This window comes from Salvia splendens, chromosome 4 (genome assembly GCF_004379255.2).
Source record: "Salvia splendens isolate huo1 chromosome 4, SspV2, whole genome shotgun sequence".
Classification (NCBI taxonomy): Eukaryota; Viridiplantae; Streptophyta; class Magnoliopsida; order Lamiales; family Lamiaceae; genus Salvia; species Salvia splendens.
Window position 1 is genome coordinate 18,048,832 of NC_056035.1, and position 15,419 is coordinate 18,064,250.

The window sequence follows — 15,419 nt, forward strand, 5'->3', positions numbered from 1 at the left end:
ATTCTGAACAGGGTCAACCAGAGAGAAGAGGACACTGCACCAATGGCTGAGGGTCTAGACCTCGCATTGGGGGCAGTAGGAAACAGAGAGAAAGCCACATCAGGAACCATACGGGAAGGAGAAGCACCGAGTAAAGAAAAAGAGCCAGTAGATCCCCGAGTAGAAGTAGGGGATGGTAGAATGCAGGTAGGAGAGGAGGAAACAGCTGCAGAAACCAAGGAACCAGAACCGGTGGCACCTCCAGTAGTGAAGCCCAAGCCCATAAAGCGGAAACTGGTGGTGAAAGCAGACCCCAAGGCAGACTCACCCAAACCGCGGAGAATTTCGCAGAGATGCTTGGGAAAGTGGGCAGCTAGTAGGGCGAAGCCGAACACAGAGGCAGATCCCGTGGAAATCTTGAGTGAAGAGGAGAGGACCACTCCCACAAAACCTGGGGAGGAGTCTTGTCACGACCACAACTTCCTAGTCAAAGAAAGCGCAGCTATTTCGCGACTAACAATACTAAACTGTCTCAACACATCATCCTAGTTACTGAAATTAAGGAAATACTGTCTAAAAGTCATCAAGACAGCAAGTTATTACATCAGAGTGAAATGTGGGACATTGTCTTTACTGAGACAAAGCTAGGTCTATGCAGCGGAAGAGTTCCAAGACAAGTATAACATGTATGGAGACATACTACACTAGCTACCCTTCTTTTATTTTATCTTCAGTCCCAACACCTCCTCTGCCTCGAACGATCAACCTGCACATTAAGGAAAACAATATGCAGGGCTGAGTACTTGATATACTCAGTGGCTTATGCCGAAAACTGTTTTTCTTTTAGTTGTCTGCCAAGCTGAGTGAACGCGGGGTTTTTTTTCTGAAAACAAGTCCCGGTCACTAAAATCTGTTATTTCTTTCTGAAATAGACTGCAGTCTTTTAACTTTCTGATGATATACCATGTCAAGCTGTGTGAATCGGGAATGTGGCCACATTCCACGATCACTGGGTCGGCCAACCTGGCGCTAGCTCACGACCCCTAGACCGGCCAACCTTGCGCTAGCTCACGGTCCGTAAGTGTACACTAGTCCGAGTAGGATTTACTGACCTACTGGGACCCGAATTCGTTTTAACCATGAATGGCAATCACAAAATAAAACATGGCATGACAACTCATTCAAAAGTTCACACTTATTCTCATAGAGTTCTGTAAATAAAAAGGAAAGAAGCCCACACATAATGTAGGATAGAAAAGCCCACCTCGTTTGCTTAACCCTTTCAAACGGGTACTATCTGACTTGAGATTTACTCGTCGAGCGACGACGTCCCTTTTCAAAAAATAAAGTACTTAAATTAGGCTTTGAGTAATCATTCAATCTTGCGTGAATGCATGCCTAAGCGTGTGCTTATTGTTTTAATTTCTGCCCTTCTAAAATTAGAAGTCTTAAATCTTTAATTAAAACGGTGATTTAATTTGTCCTGTAACCGGCTGACCCGTTCGGTATTAGAAATTTCCCGCATTATCTTAAGTATTTTAAAATACTTTCTGTGACTATTAAAGTCCGCTTTAAATATTTATCAAAAACTATTTCAACACGGCTTAGTAAACTTCTTTTCTTCCGTGGCTTAAGAATTTAATTTCGTTATACTTTTGAAATTGATCTAGGATAACGGCTTCGACCAAGTTAATGGTCCTAAAAAAATATTCCAGGCCCAACTTGGAATTTAAATATTCCGGCCCATAATATTTATTTCTTAAGCTTTTCTGGCCCAAAATGTTATCCCTCTTTTTTTCTTTTCATACCAAAATGGCACAACTTAAATTATTAGGCCCATTAATCTTTTCCTATTTTTTTTTCTAAATCTGGAGGCCCAACAGAAATAATAAAGGATCTGGCCCATTTGAGATAAAATTTTGGCCCAAGTATGAAGTATACTCTCTCTCTCTCTCGTCGCCTGCTCTCTCCCTTTCTCTCTTTCCCCCAATTCTTCTCCAATTTCCAATCGAAGAAGGAGACAAACCCTAGCCCCCTCCCTTCTCTTTCTCCTCGCTCGACGGAATCTTACCGGCGTCTCCGAGGTCAGCCGCTACCTCGAGGAACGCGAATTCCTTCCGCCCAGCGCCGACGCTCCTTTTGGCGTCACCACCACCGCTCCGTGGTTAGCCGCCGCTCGCTGGCTGTTCGGCTGGGGCGCCGCGGCTCGTCGCCGCCACCTCTGTTCCGTTTTGCATTCACCATCAGTTAGCACCACCACCGCTGGTTCGCGGGCGGTCAGGCTGGGACGGCGCGGTCAGCTGCCGCTGCTGGTCTTCCACCGACGGCGAGGGATTCCCACCGTTTATTCCCATCCGCGAGTGCCGAGCAGCCCTTGCGGCATGGCGGATACAACTCACTCCTTTGTTGGATCAAGATGAGTTCTTTCCCTAACTCTCTATTGTAAATTAATGCATTTGAGGGTGAGCATTCTGGGATTGATTAGTTGTTTTAAACTTTTTGCCGATACTCTTGTGGGTGTGTTACTGATTTGAGTGTAAAGGCGGTAGCCTATTGTTTTTTGTTCCAAACCTTATCCCGGAAAAAGAAAGGCGGAAGGGATCCCCTAACTTAGTTGTTACTGTTGTGGTGTAAAAATTGCTAAGTGGAGGAGTTGTGCTTTAGCACGATAATGCAGTGTTGTTCTTCATGGATGATAAGGAATGACAAAGGGATTGTGTGGGGTTACCTGTGATGGGGGGAGAGGCTGCCTTTGCTGTAACATCCCATGATAATCAAGCTTTCTCCTCTAATCCTGCTATGTCGCTGGAAATTTCTTATGGTGTGTAGGAGAGTGTTCATAGATGGTATGAAGGGGATCTTATAGGAAAGAGTGTGTACTAGAACCCTGCAGCATCTCTAACTGCTCTTTGGCTCCATGTAGGTACCTGGTACTTAGTTGATAAATGGAATTGTCTGTTGGGATTTTGACAGAGATCGAATCTGATTTTCCTTGTCTCCTTGTTAGCTATATTTGGTGGTTTGTGGAGTATGTACTCTTGCATTCTTAAAAGCGCTGATTTCCCTTTTGTCTCCATATGCAACATATCTTCTTTTTCATGATCTTGAAGTACCTTATAATTAATGTTGCTTGGCGTTTAGCTTGGGACACAAGGACTATTGAAATCATGTTTCTTGTTTGATTTCTGCAGGGTGTACATGGGGGAGCTGAGGTGATTGGAGGAGAACATGGCTGCCCAGCTGCTGTCTCCGCGACGGGTTCATTGCCTCAGCCATCGTGCTCGCTGCCCGGAATCGACGGGTGCACGGGCCGCGGTGGGTGCGGTTTGGCTCAGGGAAAAGAAAAGATCCCCGACGTTTCTCTCCTTAGCATTCTTGTGTATTTTTCTTTATTTTCATCGTCAAAATTTGTAAAACTCGATTTAAATTGGAAATTCTAAATATCGTGTTTTGCTTACTCAAGAATATAAACGAATGCTCTTTCATTCATTTTCTTTAAATTTCTAGTCTGTAATTCGTACTTTCCGAGAAATTAGATCGCGGTTATTACAAGTCTTTACCTGTTACTGACCTAGAGGATACTGCAAAGGAAACCGAAGCGGTCTCTCCAACACTGAGTGGCCAAGGTGAAGAGGCTGACAGGATGGCTGAGGGTCTAGACCTCGCATCCAGGTCAGTAGGCCACAGGGAGACCGAAGTAGAGACCGACAAAGCTGAGGAGGAAGCCAGGTACCAGATAGAAAGAAAAAGGAAAGGAAAAGCCCCTATGAAGAAGAAGCCTAGCACCAAGAAACCACGTGTCGTGAACACTGGCATAGTGATCACCGAGGCTGCTCAGAGGACCCCGTCCAGCCAACGAGAGCAGAGTGATAGTGAGTATGAGATCAGTGAAGAATCTGAATCCGATAGCGATACGACCATGGAAGATGAGGAGTACAAGGAGCAGCAACTCCCTAACGATCATCGGGAGCTATTGCATCCACCTGCAGAACCACTCCGATATAAGCGTTGGACGGTGGAGCTCACAGATGACGTGGTGGAGGGGATGCAATTTTTTGACTCCAAGGAGCTCCAATCCATCTATCGCACCAAGAACGCAAAAGGCAAGAAGGTTAAGTGTGGAAAGGTAATTCATCTCCCCTCGTTAGATGAATTGAAGGTTCGGGAATCGTTTCTCGCCCTTTTCCACGAATTGGGTTTTGAATGGCTGTTAAGGAATGAGAATTTGAATGTTCCGGTCGATTTGGCCAAAGAGTTTTTCGCGACCTTTCGATTCAAGGTCACAACGGATTTGGATGTAGAGTGCATCAGTTTCAGAATATTTGGAGGTGAGATTAGGATGAATTTGATTGAATGGACTGTTCGGCTAGGGATATGCAGTTTGGAGGAGGCCATAGGGCCCGAGTGGAGAGATAGGGAGCGGGGGATTCCCCGCAGGCATGTGGACTTTGAGCCCCAGGTAGCTTGGGAAGAGCTTACTCACCCCGGGGCAGGACAGTTTCAGTCCACTATCTCCCGATCTATCCATCTCAACGATCCTAATCTACGCCTGGTTCAACTCTTCTTGGGTTACAACCTTTTAGGACAGTCGAATTCGGCAGTCCAGACATCGATGACGGAATTGTATCTTTTATGGTGTGCCAAGAGAGGCAAGAAGTTGCACTTAGGGTTCTGGACTGCATACACATGTCACCTCATCACTACCCACCCAGCACGGAATATTTCCCTCTGCCATATATTGGGAATCTTTGTGAGAAACAACGTCACCGTTTCAGAGGACAAAGACTTAACCCCCTTGACGATGGTGGACGCCCCAGGATTGTTTGATACCCCCCTATTCGTTCGGACGAATGCGGTATACATGAGGCAAGGCGTGCCACACTTCTACGCGATGGGAGAGGAAGCTACACCCACTGCTCGGTTGGCAGCAGCTCATGAAGCACCGGCACACGACCAGAGACAAGAGGGGATGGAAGAAGCTGTGGAGAAGATAGCGGAGAGAAGCAGACAGATAAGGGCAGAAATGATCGGATTGGCATCGGACCAGGAACAACGTCAAGCCAGAATGGAGAAGGAAATGGATGAAGTTAGAGAGGAGAATAAGAAATTGAAAGCAGAGATGGTCAAGCTAGCGGCAGTGATGTAAAGGATGTTGGAGAGATCTGCAGAGCAGAAGACATTGGCTCAAAAGCAAGACGCTATGGAGACGTTAGTGACTACTTTGGGAGAGGAAAACCATCGATTGATCACGGAGATGGGCCGGATGGCATCCGTGATAGATGTGTTGTTGGAAGAAGTGACCAGCCGGAAGAAAGAACAAGCTACAGGAACAAGCGGCCATGGAGGCCAGGACGATGAGACCCACCCACCAGAGACAATGATAGACGAGCCCGAGGAAGAGAACGCCGAGGTGCCGGCAGCAGCCGAGGAACCGGCGAAGGAGAGTGAGGATCACACTGGAACGGAAGAGGAACCCCTGGAAAAGCAGCCTACACCACCTGCCCCACGGAGGAGCAGGAGACTTCGCTAAGACCACCCCCATCTGACCAGTTAGTTTTTCTTTTTATTTTCTCGTTTTTAGCTTTTCGTTTTTAATTGTGTTTTGTGTGTCTAGGTAGTATAATTTCTGTTTGTGCGCAAACCCGTTCGTAACACTTAGCCTATTCTATAGTCTAAGTGTGAGAAGTTAAGGGTTTGTTTTTTGGCGCATGTGTTTGTGTTTTCTGTTTTTCGTAAGCATGTTAACTCACACTTAGTCCGTTGCACGGCCTAAGTGTGAGGAGTTTTGTGTATATATGTGTTTTGTTGGTTGCTGTTTAGGTTTCCAAAATCTCACACTTAGCCTATTCCATAGTCTAAGTGTGAGAAGTTTTAGTTTTATTTTGTTGTTTTTGTCTGTTTGTCTATGTGTCCATCATACTGGCCATTACCTTTTCCACTTCACAGCCCTATCTGAGGGCAGACACTTGTGAAGTGGGAGGGGGGACGCAATGACCAGTATGATGAGTATGTGTATATGTGTAGTTTTTGTGTTCGTGCTTGTGTTAGTGTCCTGTTAGGTTTAGTTTTTTATTTTGTGTGTTGATTGGGCTTAAAACTCAACCGTCTTGAGCTGACGGTGAAGGGAACTGAGGGAGATAAGACGTGCTGGAAAACCGAAACCACCCTCCCTAGTACCTCCCAGTCAGGATAGATGATGTGAGAATGAGAGAAAAGCCTATACTTAAAGCCAAGCGCGAAAGCCCTCTTAAAATGTGAGTTATAAGCTTTAAGTGGAACCACTTTCCACATATATGGAAAAGAAAGAGAGGCTGCCACAAATTGCCTAGGATGAAGTGACCACGGGTAGCAAAGACTGAAGGCAGTAGGAAACCCCCCATCTGAAAAAAAAAAAAAAAATCACCCTTAGAACCTTTTTTTCCTAACTCTTTTACCCAGATAAATACCCCTAGCCACTGGGACTGTGTGTGTGCAAAGCGTGAGGCGAATGAAGCCTACTGGCCAGAAAGATGTACAAGAAAGCAGACTCCAGCTGGGCAAGAAGGTTCGGAAGAAAATCGACCAGGGAATTATCCCGGGTCCCCAAAAAAAAAAAAAAGGAAAAAAAAGGGGGAGAAGAAGAAGGAATAAGGGTGGCGAAGCCACATAAAAAAAAAGAGAGAGAGAAGAATGTGGAGAAAAATGGTCAGAAACTTGACCACAAAAAAGAGAAGGAATAAGGGTGGCAAAGCCACAAGATGATACTGAACAGTTGGAGACCCTAGCCAGAAGCGCCAGCTAAAAAGCAACTGATCAAAAGCCTACAGCACACAGTTCTCCCGCATTAATAAAATAGAATTTTGAAAACTTAGAGCCTTAGGAACATCTACCCCAAAACACTGCAACCCAATAGCCCCATTACAAGCCTTTAAGACCTTCAGTAGCTGCACGTGAGATCCAAGTCCGAAGCAAGCGTGGTTGAGCATATTGAGAGAATGCGGTCCCAACATTCCTGGTGAGGTATGAGAGACCGAGTGAATCTAGTGTTTGGCCGAGAGTTTGGGCGATCTTGACAAACGGATATACTGACCAGGAAGGAATGGGGGGTGGCAGGAGTTCAAGGCTGTCTAAGGCCGGATTGCACCAGATCCCGAGGTAAGGGATGGTTGAAAATATAGCCCAAATCTTTGTGTTTCGGTTTTATTTGTGTTTGTGTGTTTGTGTGTCTTTTTCTGTGTTTGCCCAAGTGTTTTTCTTTGCGTCGAGTCTAGTTTAGGTAGAGTCGGTCAGGGGAGTAACCAGGCTAGAATTCGACTTATTCGTTTTTGTTTGTTCTTCACGCTTGAGGACAAGCATGTGGTAAGTGTGAGCAGTTTGATAAGTCGTATTCTAGGCCTAGGTTACTGGTCAGTATGATGTGCGTAATTGAATTATATCTGCAAAAACTAGTTGCTTAAGCGTGCAGGGTAAGCATTCCAGCCAGTAGGCAGAGTTTCAGACACTTCAAGTGAAAAGGGCGTCAGGACAATTACGTACTGACCAGTATACATGCAAATATGGCTCGAGATGGAGAAGGAGGATAGCTGGGACTGCTCAATCACAATTAAGGGCAAAGAAGTCATCTCACCGCAAGGACTTACCCTAAAAATCAAGGGTAAGCCTCCCTATAAAAGGAAGCCACTTGGAGAGAAAGAAAAAAAACACGAAGAATCATCATCATCACTCTTAGGTAGAATTCTCTCGGAGTTCAGTCCTTCAGCCCAATCCAGAATCTCATTCCTCGCCACTGCCATGGTCACTTGAAGATCTAGATGTTCCCGGAGTTCCAGATCGTCCGTTCCAGCCAGCAGAACCGTAGTTAGAGATATCATCGCCCGGAGTGGCAAAACACTTTTATTCGCTTTCGTAGTTTAATTTACTTGCTTTCCTTACGTTGGATCTTTGTTTGCTTTCGGATATTTTCTGTTTTTGAAGTACTTGTGGAAGATCCGAACGTGTTCAAGATATGAAGTTGATTTCCGTTTCAGTTATGGTGTTGATTTCTTTTCCTTTCTTTTCCGCCTAGTTAGCTTAGATCTAAGGTTCTTTGGTGTTTTAAGTGCTGAATCTTTTCTTTCCTTGTTCCGTCAAAATTTCCTTAGTTAAACGTGGAACTGTTTGATCGTGAGTGAATCGCTGCATGTGAAGTCTTGTTTGAGTTCGTTTTCGTTTTCCTGCTGACCAGTATGCGGAGTTGCATTTTCTGTGTTTTGATTTCAGATTTGGTGTTCTTATTTGTGGATCTGTGTTCGCGAATTGATAAACTGTGTTTCCGTGTTGAATCTGGAAGTATTTTCTGATTTTAATTTGTGTTGTTGAGGAAGATGATGTCCCTGTCTAATGTTGGGGACCACTTTGCTTTTTAGATGCTTTTTGCTTTTTGTCCTCTACTTTTAGTTATAACCTGCAGATCTGTCAGCCTAGTCACCATGTCTACCACTACCCTCTGAATATTCTGTCTAGCCCAAAATAGAATCCCGTACCTTCCAAATATTTTTTGTTACAAAAATGTCTCCCTATTTCCACGTACACAGCTGCACCCCTATACTTCTTTCCCCATTCTAGTCAGTAGGAAATTACCTTTAAATTCTTGCCTAGGTAGAAACTCAACCCGAGCGTGGTAGCTAACCAAACCATCCAGAATATCACCACAATAGTTTTAACGCACCATCTCTGTGGGATTCGACCCTTACCACCACTATACTGATCAGTAGAAGTGGGTTGAGGAATTTTTGAAACCAGGGTCTAGGCTTAGTTAGGATCGCTATCCTGACCAGTAGGATATATCCTTGCTTGAACGACACCTAAACACCCTGAGGAGAAAACCCATCGTTTCAATAGACACGGACATAATCTTCTAGAACCTTCGTAGAAATCTCCATTCTACCCTTCAGTTATGAGATTTACTCCGTCTTACAATTTCTTTCACAATGTTCACTTATTCGCCGATTTCCTCGGGTGTGTGATTGCCTCCTTCTTTTCCTGGACCTGGCGAATTTCTTCTATACACCTGGCTTAAGACATATGTTAGACCCAGCAAATTCACGAATTTATCCCCTATACCTATGCATGAAATTAGCCTTATCAAACTGCTCACACTTAAACCATGCTTGTCCTCAAGCATGAAAGACAAGAAAAAGGAATAAGGCAAATTTCAACGCACGGTCCCCAAGAATGACTCTACAAACAAGACACTAACACAAAAACAGACTCCTAGACCTAGACAACTACAGACTCATAAAAGAAAACATCACACAAAGAGAAACAAAACACAACAGATAAGCATGCACTAGCTTCAACTTTTAGGCGACTGTCCCCACAAGCTTAAGTTCTCTCCGATCGTCTACAGTCTTCAATTCCTCCCCCTTCCTTCTTCTACCTAAATGGTCTGTCAGTTCGTCAAGATAGCCTATTGATTTCCCAGCGGTTAGGTTCGCTCGATCACTCATGCCTCACCAGGGATGTTAGGATCGAAACGCTCCAGAGTTAAAGTTACACCACTGATGCGTCGGGTTATGAGAGTTTCTCCTTTCTATCGTCTCCCTTTTTTTCTATATATTTTTTCATTCCTGGGTCAGGTAATTTTTACTTCGTGCCCTTAGGTAATTAATCTTCTTTTTCCCTCTTTTTTCTATTTTCCCCTGGTTTTCGTCCAGCTTATACCTCCGATTTGTTATTTTATTCCTCCCCTGGACTTCGTCGAGCTTATACCTCCGATTTGTTATTTTATTCCTCCCCTGGACTTCGTCCAGCTTATACCTCCTTTTTCTGGACTTCGTCCAGCTTATACCTCCAGTTCTGGACTTTGTCCAGCTTATTCCTCCATAACCCATTTTTTCCTCTTTTATACTCTACTCCCTAAGCATCAAGCGGCAACCCAATTTTTACATGTTAGCTCAAAGTGTTTAGGCTTATAACTCGCTTTTATAGTAGGGCTGCACAGCTAGGTTATCTAGGGAATTTTCTATCGTCCTTACTTCATTCAGACCGCTTTTAGTTTATTAAGGAAAAAAGCATCAAAGTTGACGTGTATCCTTTCTTCAATCGCTCTTACTAAGGGAAACTTTCCTTATTATATCCACTAGCTCATGCAACACGCAAACATAAAAACCTAGAGATGCTAAGACAAACTTATTGCACTTACTCCCTCCCCCTCCCGCTTCACTCAAGCTTGTCCCCAAACTATCCTAGTGAAGTGGAGAAATAGGGAAGGACGAACAAAACAAACTTCTCACACTTAGACCGGACACCGGGCTAAGTGGGAGAAAGCACACAAACAAAACCAAACATGCAAAAACTATACAACCCCTTCTCACACTTAGACCAAGGATTGGGCTAAGTGTGGGAAGGTGCAACACATATATACAGAACAGAGCATGCTGACACAGATAAACACAAACAGAAAGTGAAAAACTAAAAGAAATGGAAGAGTAAAAGTTACTTGGTTTGGGGGAGAATCAATTCGGGGTCTGGCCCCCGCGGGAGCCAGCCTTGAGCGGGGCGGACGGTTGGGTCACTTTAGCTTTCTTCTTTGCTGGCAAATCCGGCGTCTCTGTCATCTCGTCACGCTGTCCCGGCACTGCCTTTCTTACGGTCAAGGGCTTAGTCGCGGACGGGGCAGTTAGAGGCTTCGTCGCCTGGGGAGGCTTCTGGAGAGATAAACTTCCTTGCCCTGGTGATTTAGAAACGCTGCCAGGCCCAGGAAGAGATTCCGGCATCCCGGGAAACTTCGCCTTGAGCCACTTCATCATTATCATCATCAGCGAGACGCCTTCTGCCAACCTATCAGTGTGCCTTGTCGACGCTGCCACAAGGTCGGTAAGACGTCCCTTGATGGCCACGACCTCCTCTCTGACCTTCCCGACTTCCATTCTCATCTCGTCTACCTCCGTTCTCACTCCTGCGACTTCTTTCTGTACTTTCTCAACATCGACACTGTCCTTTCCTTTACCCCGTAGGGCCACAATCTTCTCTCTAACCATCTTGATTTCTGACCTCATCCATCCCACCTCCTTCCTCATTTCTTCAACTTCAACCTTGGCTCCTGCCCCCACACTTGCTGTTTCCTGTTTCACCTGGATGTCCGACCCGCCGACCTCATAAAGGCATACCTCATTCTCAGACATGTATAGAAGCCCCTTATTGAAGAAATAGTCGATATTGAAAACCTCTGGGGGCATGCACATCTCCACATCCCGGCACGACTTGGCTATCTTCAATATTACGTTGCGTTGCAGGTATGCCCCTAGGATGATGGCAAGCCTGGGCTAGCCAGTAGCCCAGGTGCACACGGACTCCCTTGGCCATACACCAAGTGAAGTATAGGTCGGGCGTGGTCAAAGCAGCGCTCGCAGTTCCCATCAAGTTATAACTGATGAACGTCTGAGCGAATCGCAGGATCTGGTTGTCAATGTGGGAAGCCTTCGAACAACTTGTCTTAAACTGACCCACCTTCGGGTGGGTTATAAACTCCCAGGCGCTCTGTAGACGGAAACCTGGAGTAAACTTTGGTGGACCTACCATCCTGTCATTCCACAGTCCTTCATCGTCCTGCATTCGTGACAACAGCCCCATGCGGAGCGTCCAATCGCGGATGCTCATTTCGTGCTCTTCATTGAAGAGGCGGAAAATAATAGAGTCGGCATCCAAATCATTCGTAGACTTTAACCGAAAGGTTGAAAAGAACTCACGCGCTGCTGCTGTTGGGACTTCGAAAGAGCTGTGTTTCAGTAACCAGTCGAACCCGATTGCATCGATATATTCCTAGAATTCGGCATCGGAAGCAATCTCCTTTAGCTCCGCGGGATCATATCTTTTCCCGGACTTCGCAAGCTTACCCTGGGCACTCTTTTCTTTAAACGTTGCTTCGCGCCTGGGGTCAGAGAATTTTCTCATGGCATCCAGTAGTTCCTTGGTCAACCAAACTTCCGTAGGGTCGAAATTGAGCTCCTCGTCAGGTTCATCTTCGGAGTCGCTAGACTCGGCAGGGCTATCAGATTCGGCAGCATAAGGAACCTTTGCGGGTGGAGGGATAGAAGCTTCAACATATTTCCCTTTCGCTCGCTTGGTCAATGAAGTAGCGGCCTGCTTTCCCTTCCTTTTTCTGTCTGCCTCCTGGCGGCGTCCTTCTTCGTCACCCTCCCCACCACCGGGTCTGGGAGAGTTGTCCTTTTCTGTCTGCCTCCTGGCGCTTCCCTTCCCGTATCGTCAATTTCGTCTAACAAGCTCCGGCGGGCTTATCTACGGGCTTCCCTTGCATTCATCGGTGAAATCGTCCCATCTGTCAAATCTATCATGAGATTAACCCCACCCTCAGCGGGTTCCTATACATTTTCAGTAACGAGGGCTTCTCCCTCCTCAGACATCAAAGGGGTTGCCCCTGTGATATAAACAGGGGACTCCACCCCAGCCAAATCTCCTTCATTGTGGGCTTCAGTACCCACAGCCTTTTCAGGGGTCCTCCCCTCACCAACGTTTTTCTCAGAAATTTGGGCCTCATCGCCCCCAAATTCTTCTAGGGTTTCTCCTCCCACAACATTCTCACAAACACCAGGGGCTGTCCCTCTCCTAACTCTTCAGTAACATGGGTTTCCCCCTCAGAAATACTAGCAATAACCCCAGAAATAACATTCACCGGGGTTTCCCCCACAGACACACCAACTGATTTATCAGCCAAAATAGAGGTTTCCCCCTCAACAACATAGTCTAACCTCAGTTCGCTTACAGCCAAGAGTTCCAAACCCGCCGCCAGATCTGCCTCCTCTTCAGGTTTGTCCGCGGCGGTTGTTTCTGCTACGCTGGTGGCTGGTTCGGCCTTCGAATGTATGGCCTCCGGTTGGGGTCTCTCTGTCTTTGAAACTTGTGGTGGTGGTGGTGCAGTGGTGGTTGCGGCCGGTGTGGTCATCCCCATCATAGCGGTGAACATGGCGAACGCCTTCATCGCCTCCTCTGCCCCCCTAAGCTTTTGCATTAGGTCGGCCATGAACGCCGCCGCGTTGGATTCGGCGGTTCCAGAGGTGCTTTCTGTGTTCTTTGTGTTGTCCATGGCAGATTCTGTAGAATTATGACAAGAACTCGGAAGAAAATTGCTCCGATTAGGGTTAGAGAAAAATAGGATTTGAGAGAGAAATTTGGGGAATTTTTGTAGAGAGAGTGAATATGATGTGGGAAATAAAGGCTAAAGCACGGTTATAGCCTGTGGGTATGGGAGAGGACGGTTTGCAGGCAGTTGCAAGTGTGACGCTAGCAACCGTACGCCTCCCCATAAAGTTACATTTTGAAATTCGAACCGGTGCTAACTCCCTCCAAAATTTTACTCCTCAACTCCCTGCCCCATGTGAATATCTCTGCAATATCATACTTAGAAAAATGTCAAACTAAAAATGAAACGCCAGACTCCCAGGTCAAGGATATGACAGTATAAAAATTCCCCTAAGGAGTCTGGTATTCCGAAAAATATTTTTGGAAGATTATTTTTTTCTGATTTGTTTGGGTTTCCTTGATTTAAAGAAAGCGATTAAATATTTACAAATTTTGTTTCCAAGTGCCCTCAAGATTCCCTAGGTCAAGGTATATATAAAACCTTCTTAGTCACCTGACCCAGGAATTCTCTGAGAACACTTCCTTCCCAGACCGGTTAGGCGATATCAGGGAGTGCGCGTAGCGGCACTTCGTCCACTACACACATCTCCGAGTTATCCCTAAATACCTTCACCCTATGACCATTGACAAGAAAAGGGGTAGAGTTTGAAGCACTTCCCTGGATCTCTACTGCTCCATTTGCACGAAGACTCACAACAGCTTACCAGGCATTAACTTGAGCCGGGATTGGAACAGGAGAACTTTCTGCCCAACTTGCAGTTCCTTGGTCCGGAGATTCTTGTCATGCCAGAGTCTCGTCTTTTCTTTGTACCACATTGCCGATTCATATGACTCCAGCCTTAGCTCCTCCAACTCCTGTAGCTGCAATTTTCTCTCTTCTTCGCAGGATTGGGGTCTCATGTTGATCTCCTTGACCGCCCAATATGCTCGGTGTTCTACTCCCACGGGCAAGTGGCACATTTTGCCAAACACAAGCATGTAGGGTGACATCCCAATAGGCGTCTTGTATGGGTTTAGGGTTTAGGGGACCAACTCATTCTTATCGTTCTTGACCACCTGTATTCCCGACTTCTTTGGTACCTTATGTACTGGACTAACCTATTCACTGTCTGGTATGGAATAAATAATTCCTAGGGATAGTAGCTTTAATACTTCCTTCAGCACCTCTTCCCTCATGTTCGGATTCAACTTGCGTTGCGGGTCCCTACAGGCTTTTGCTCCTTCTTCTAGCCTAATATGATGCATGCACAGATCTGGACTGATTCCTACCAAGTCAGATAGTGTCTGCCCAATATCCTTCTTGTTCCTCAGAATTACCTTCAACAATTCCTCTTCTTGTCCCTCGGTCAAGCTACTGTTAATAATCACTAGGAAATTTTCATTCTCCTGTGGTAAGGGATTTTTCTCTGTCGACTCAGTTGTTATTCCCTTCGTAGACTCGGTAGAATTTTCCATGCTCGCCACATAAGGTGTCCTCCTTGATCTAGCTAGCTCCGGGTTCGTGCAGAATTCCAGAATCGCTTCAGCTAGTTCTTCATCTGATAACTCACTCGTCTTCATGGCTTCACACCAACTGCTACTTCTTTATCAATGTCCTGACTCATCTCGGAATTCTCGATCTGTACCTGCATTAATTCGGTCTCAAGATACTCCTGGACCAAGGGGTTAATAACATCAATAGCATGCAAATTTTCAACGTCAAGAGGTTTCTTCATCGCCTCATCGATGCTGAATGTATATTTCTCCCCATTGTAATCAAGGCAGATGGTGCCATCAAAGACATCAATGATAGTCTTAGCGGTACGTATGAAAGGTCTCCCTAAAAGTACTCCGCCAGACTCTGCAGACTCACTATCACTCATTTTAATCACATGAAAATCATCTGGGTACAAGAAGTCATGTACCTTCACTATCACGTTTTCAAGGACTCCTTCAGGACAAATGCATGACCTGTCTGCCAATTGGATCACAACTTTTGTGTCCACCATGCCTACCCCTACTAACTTCTTGTATATAGACAGTGGTAACACATTTATGGATGCACCCAAGTCACACATAGCATGCTCGATTTTTACATCCTCAATAGAGATGAGCAAAGTAAACATACCTGGATCATTGCACTTCGAAGGCATCCTCCACTTTTGAATCATTGCGGAGACGTTCTCGCCTATCAAAATTTTTCCACTGGGTTTAGCCTTCCCAGCTATAAATTCCTTGATGAACTTGCTAAACACCGGCAATTTCAAAGCCTGTAAGAATGGTAGATTAATCTCCAGCTTCCAAAAAATATCCATGAAATCTACCGGCTCTTCCTTCTTATT

At 45.6% G+C, this 15,419-nt stretch overlaps 1 long non-coding RNA gene across 1 annotated transcript; it reads right to left on the reverse strand.

Moving 5' to 3' along the window:
* Positions 1–1,243: 1,243 nt before the first annotated feature.
* LOC121801161 lies at positions 1,244–2,794 on the reverse strand. Its single transcript, XR_006050550.1, has 2 exons — positions 2,708–2,794; positions 1,244–1,311 (listed from the first exon to the last, which is right to left on the reverse strand). It is a non-coding gene; the product is annotated as an uncharacterized LOC121801161 (long non-coding RNA).
* Positions 2,795–15,419: the final 12,625 nt, after the last annotated feature.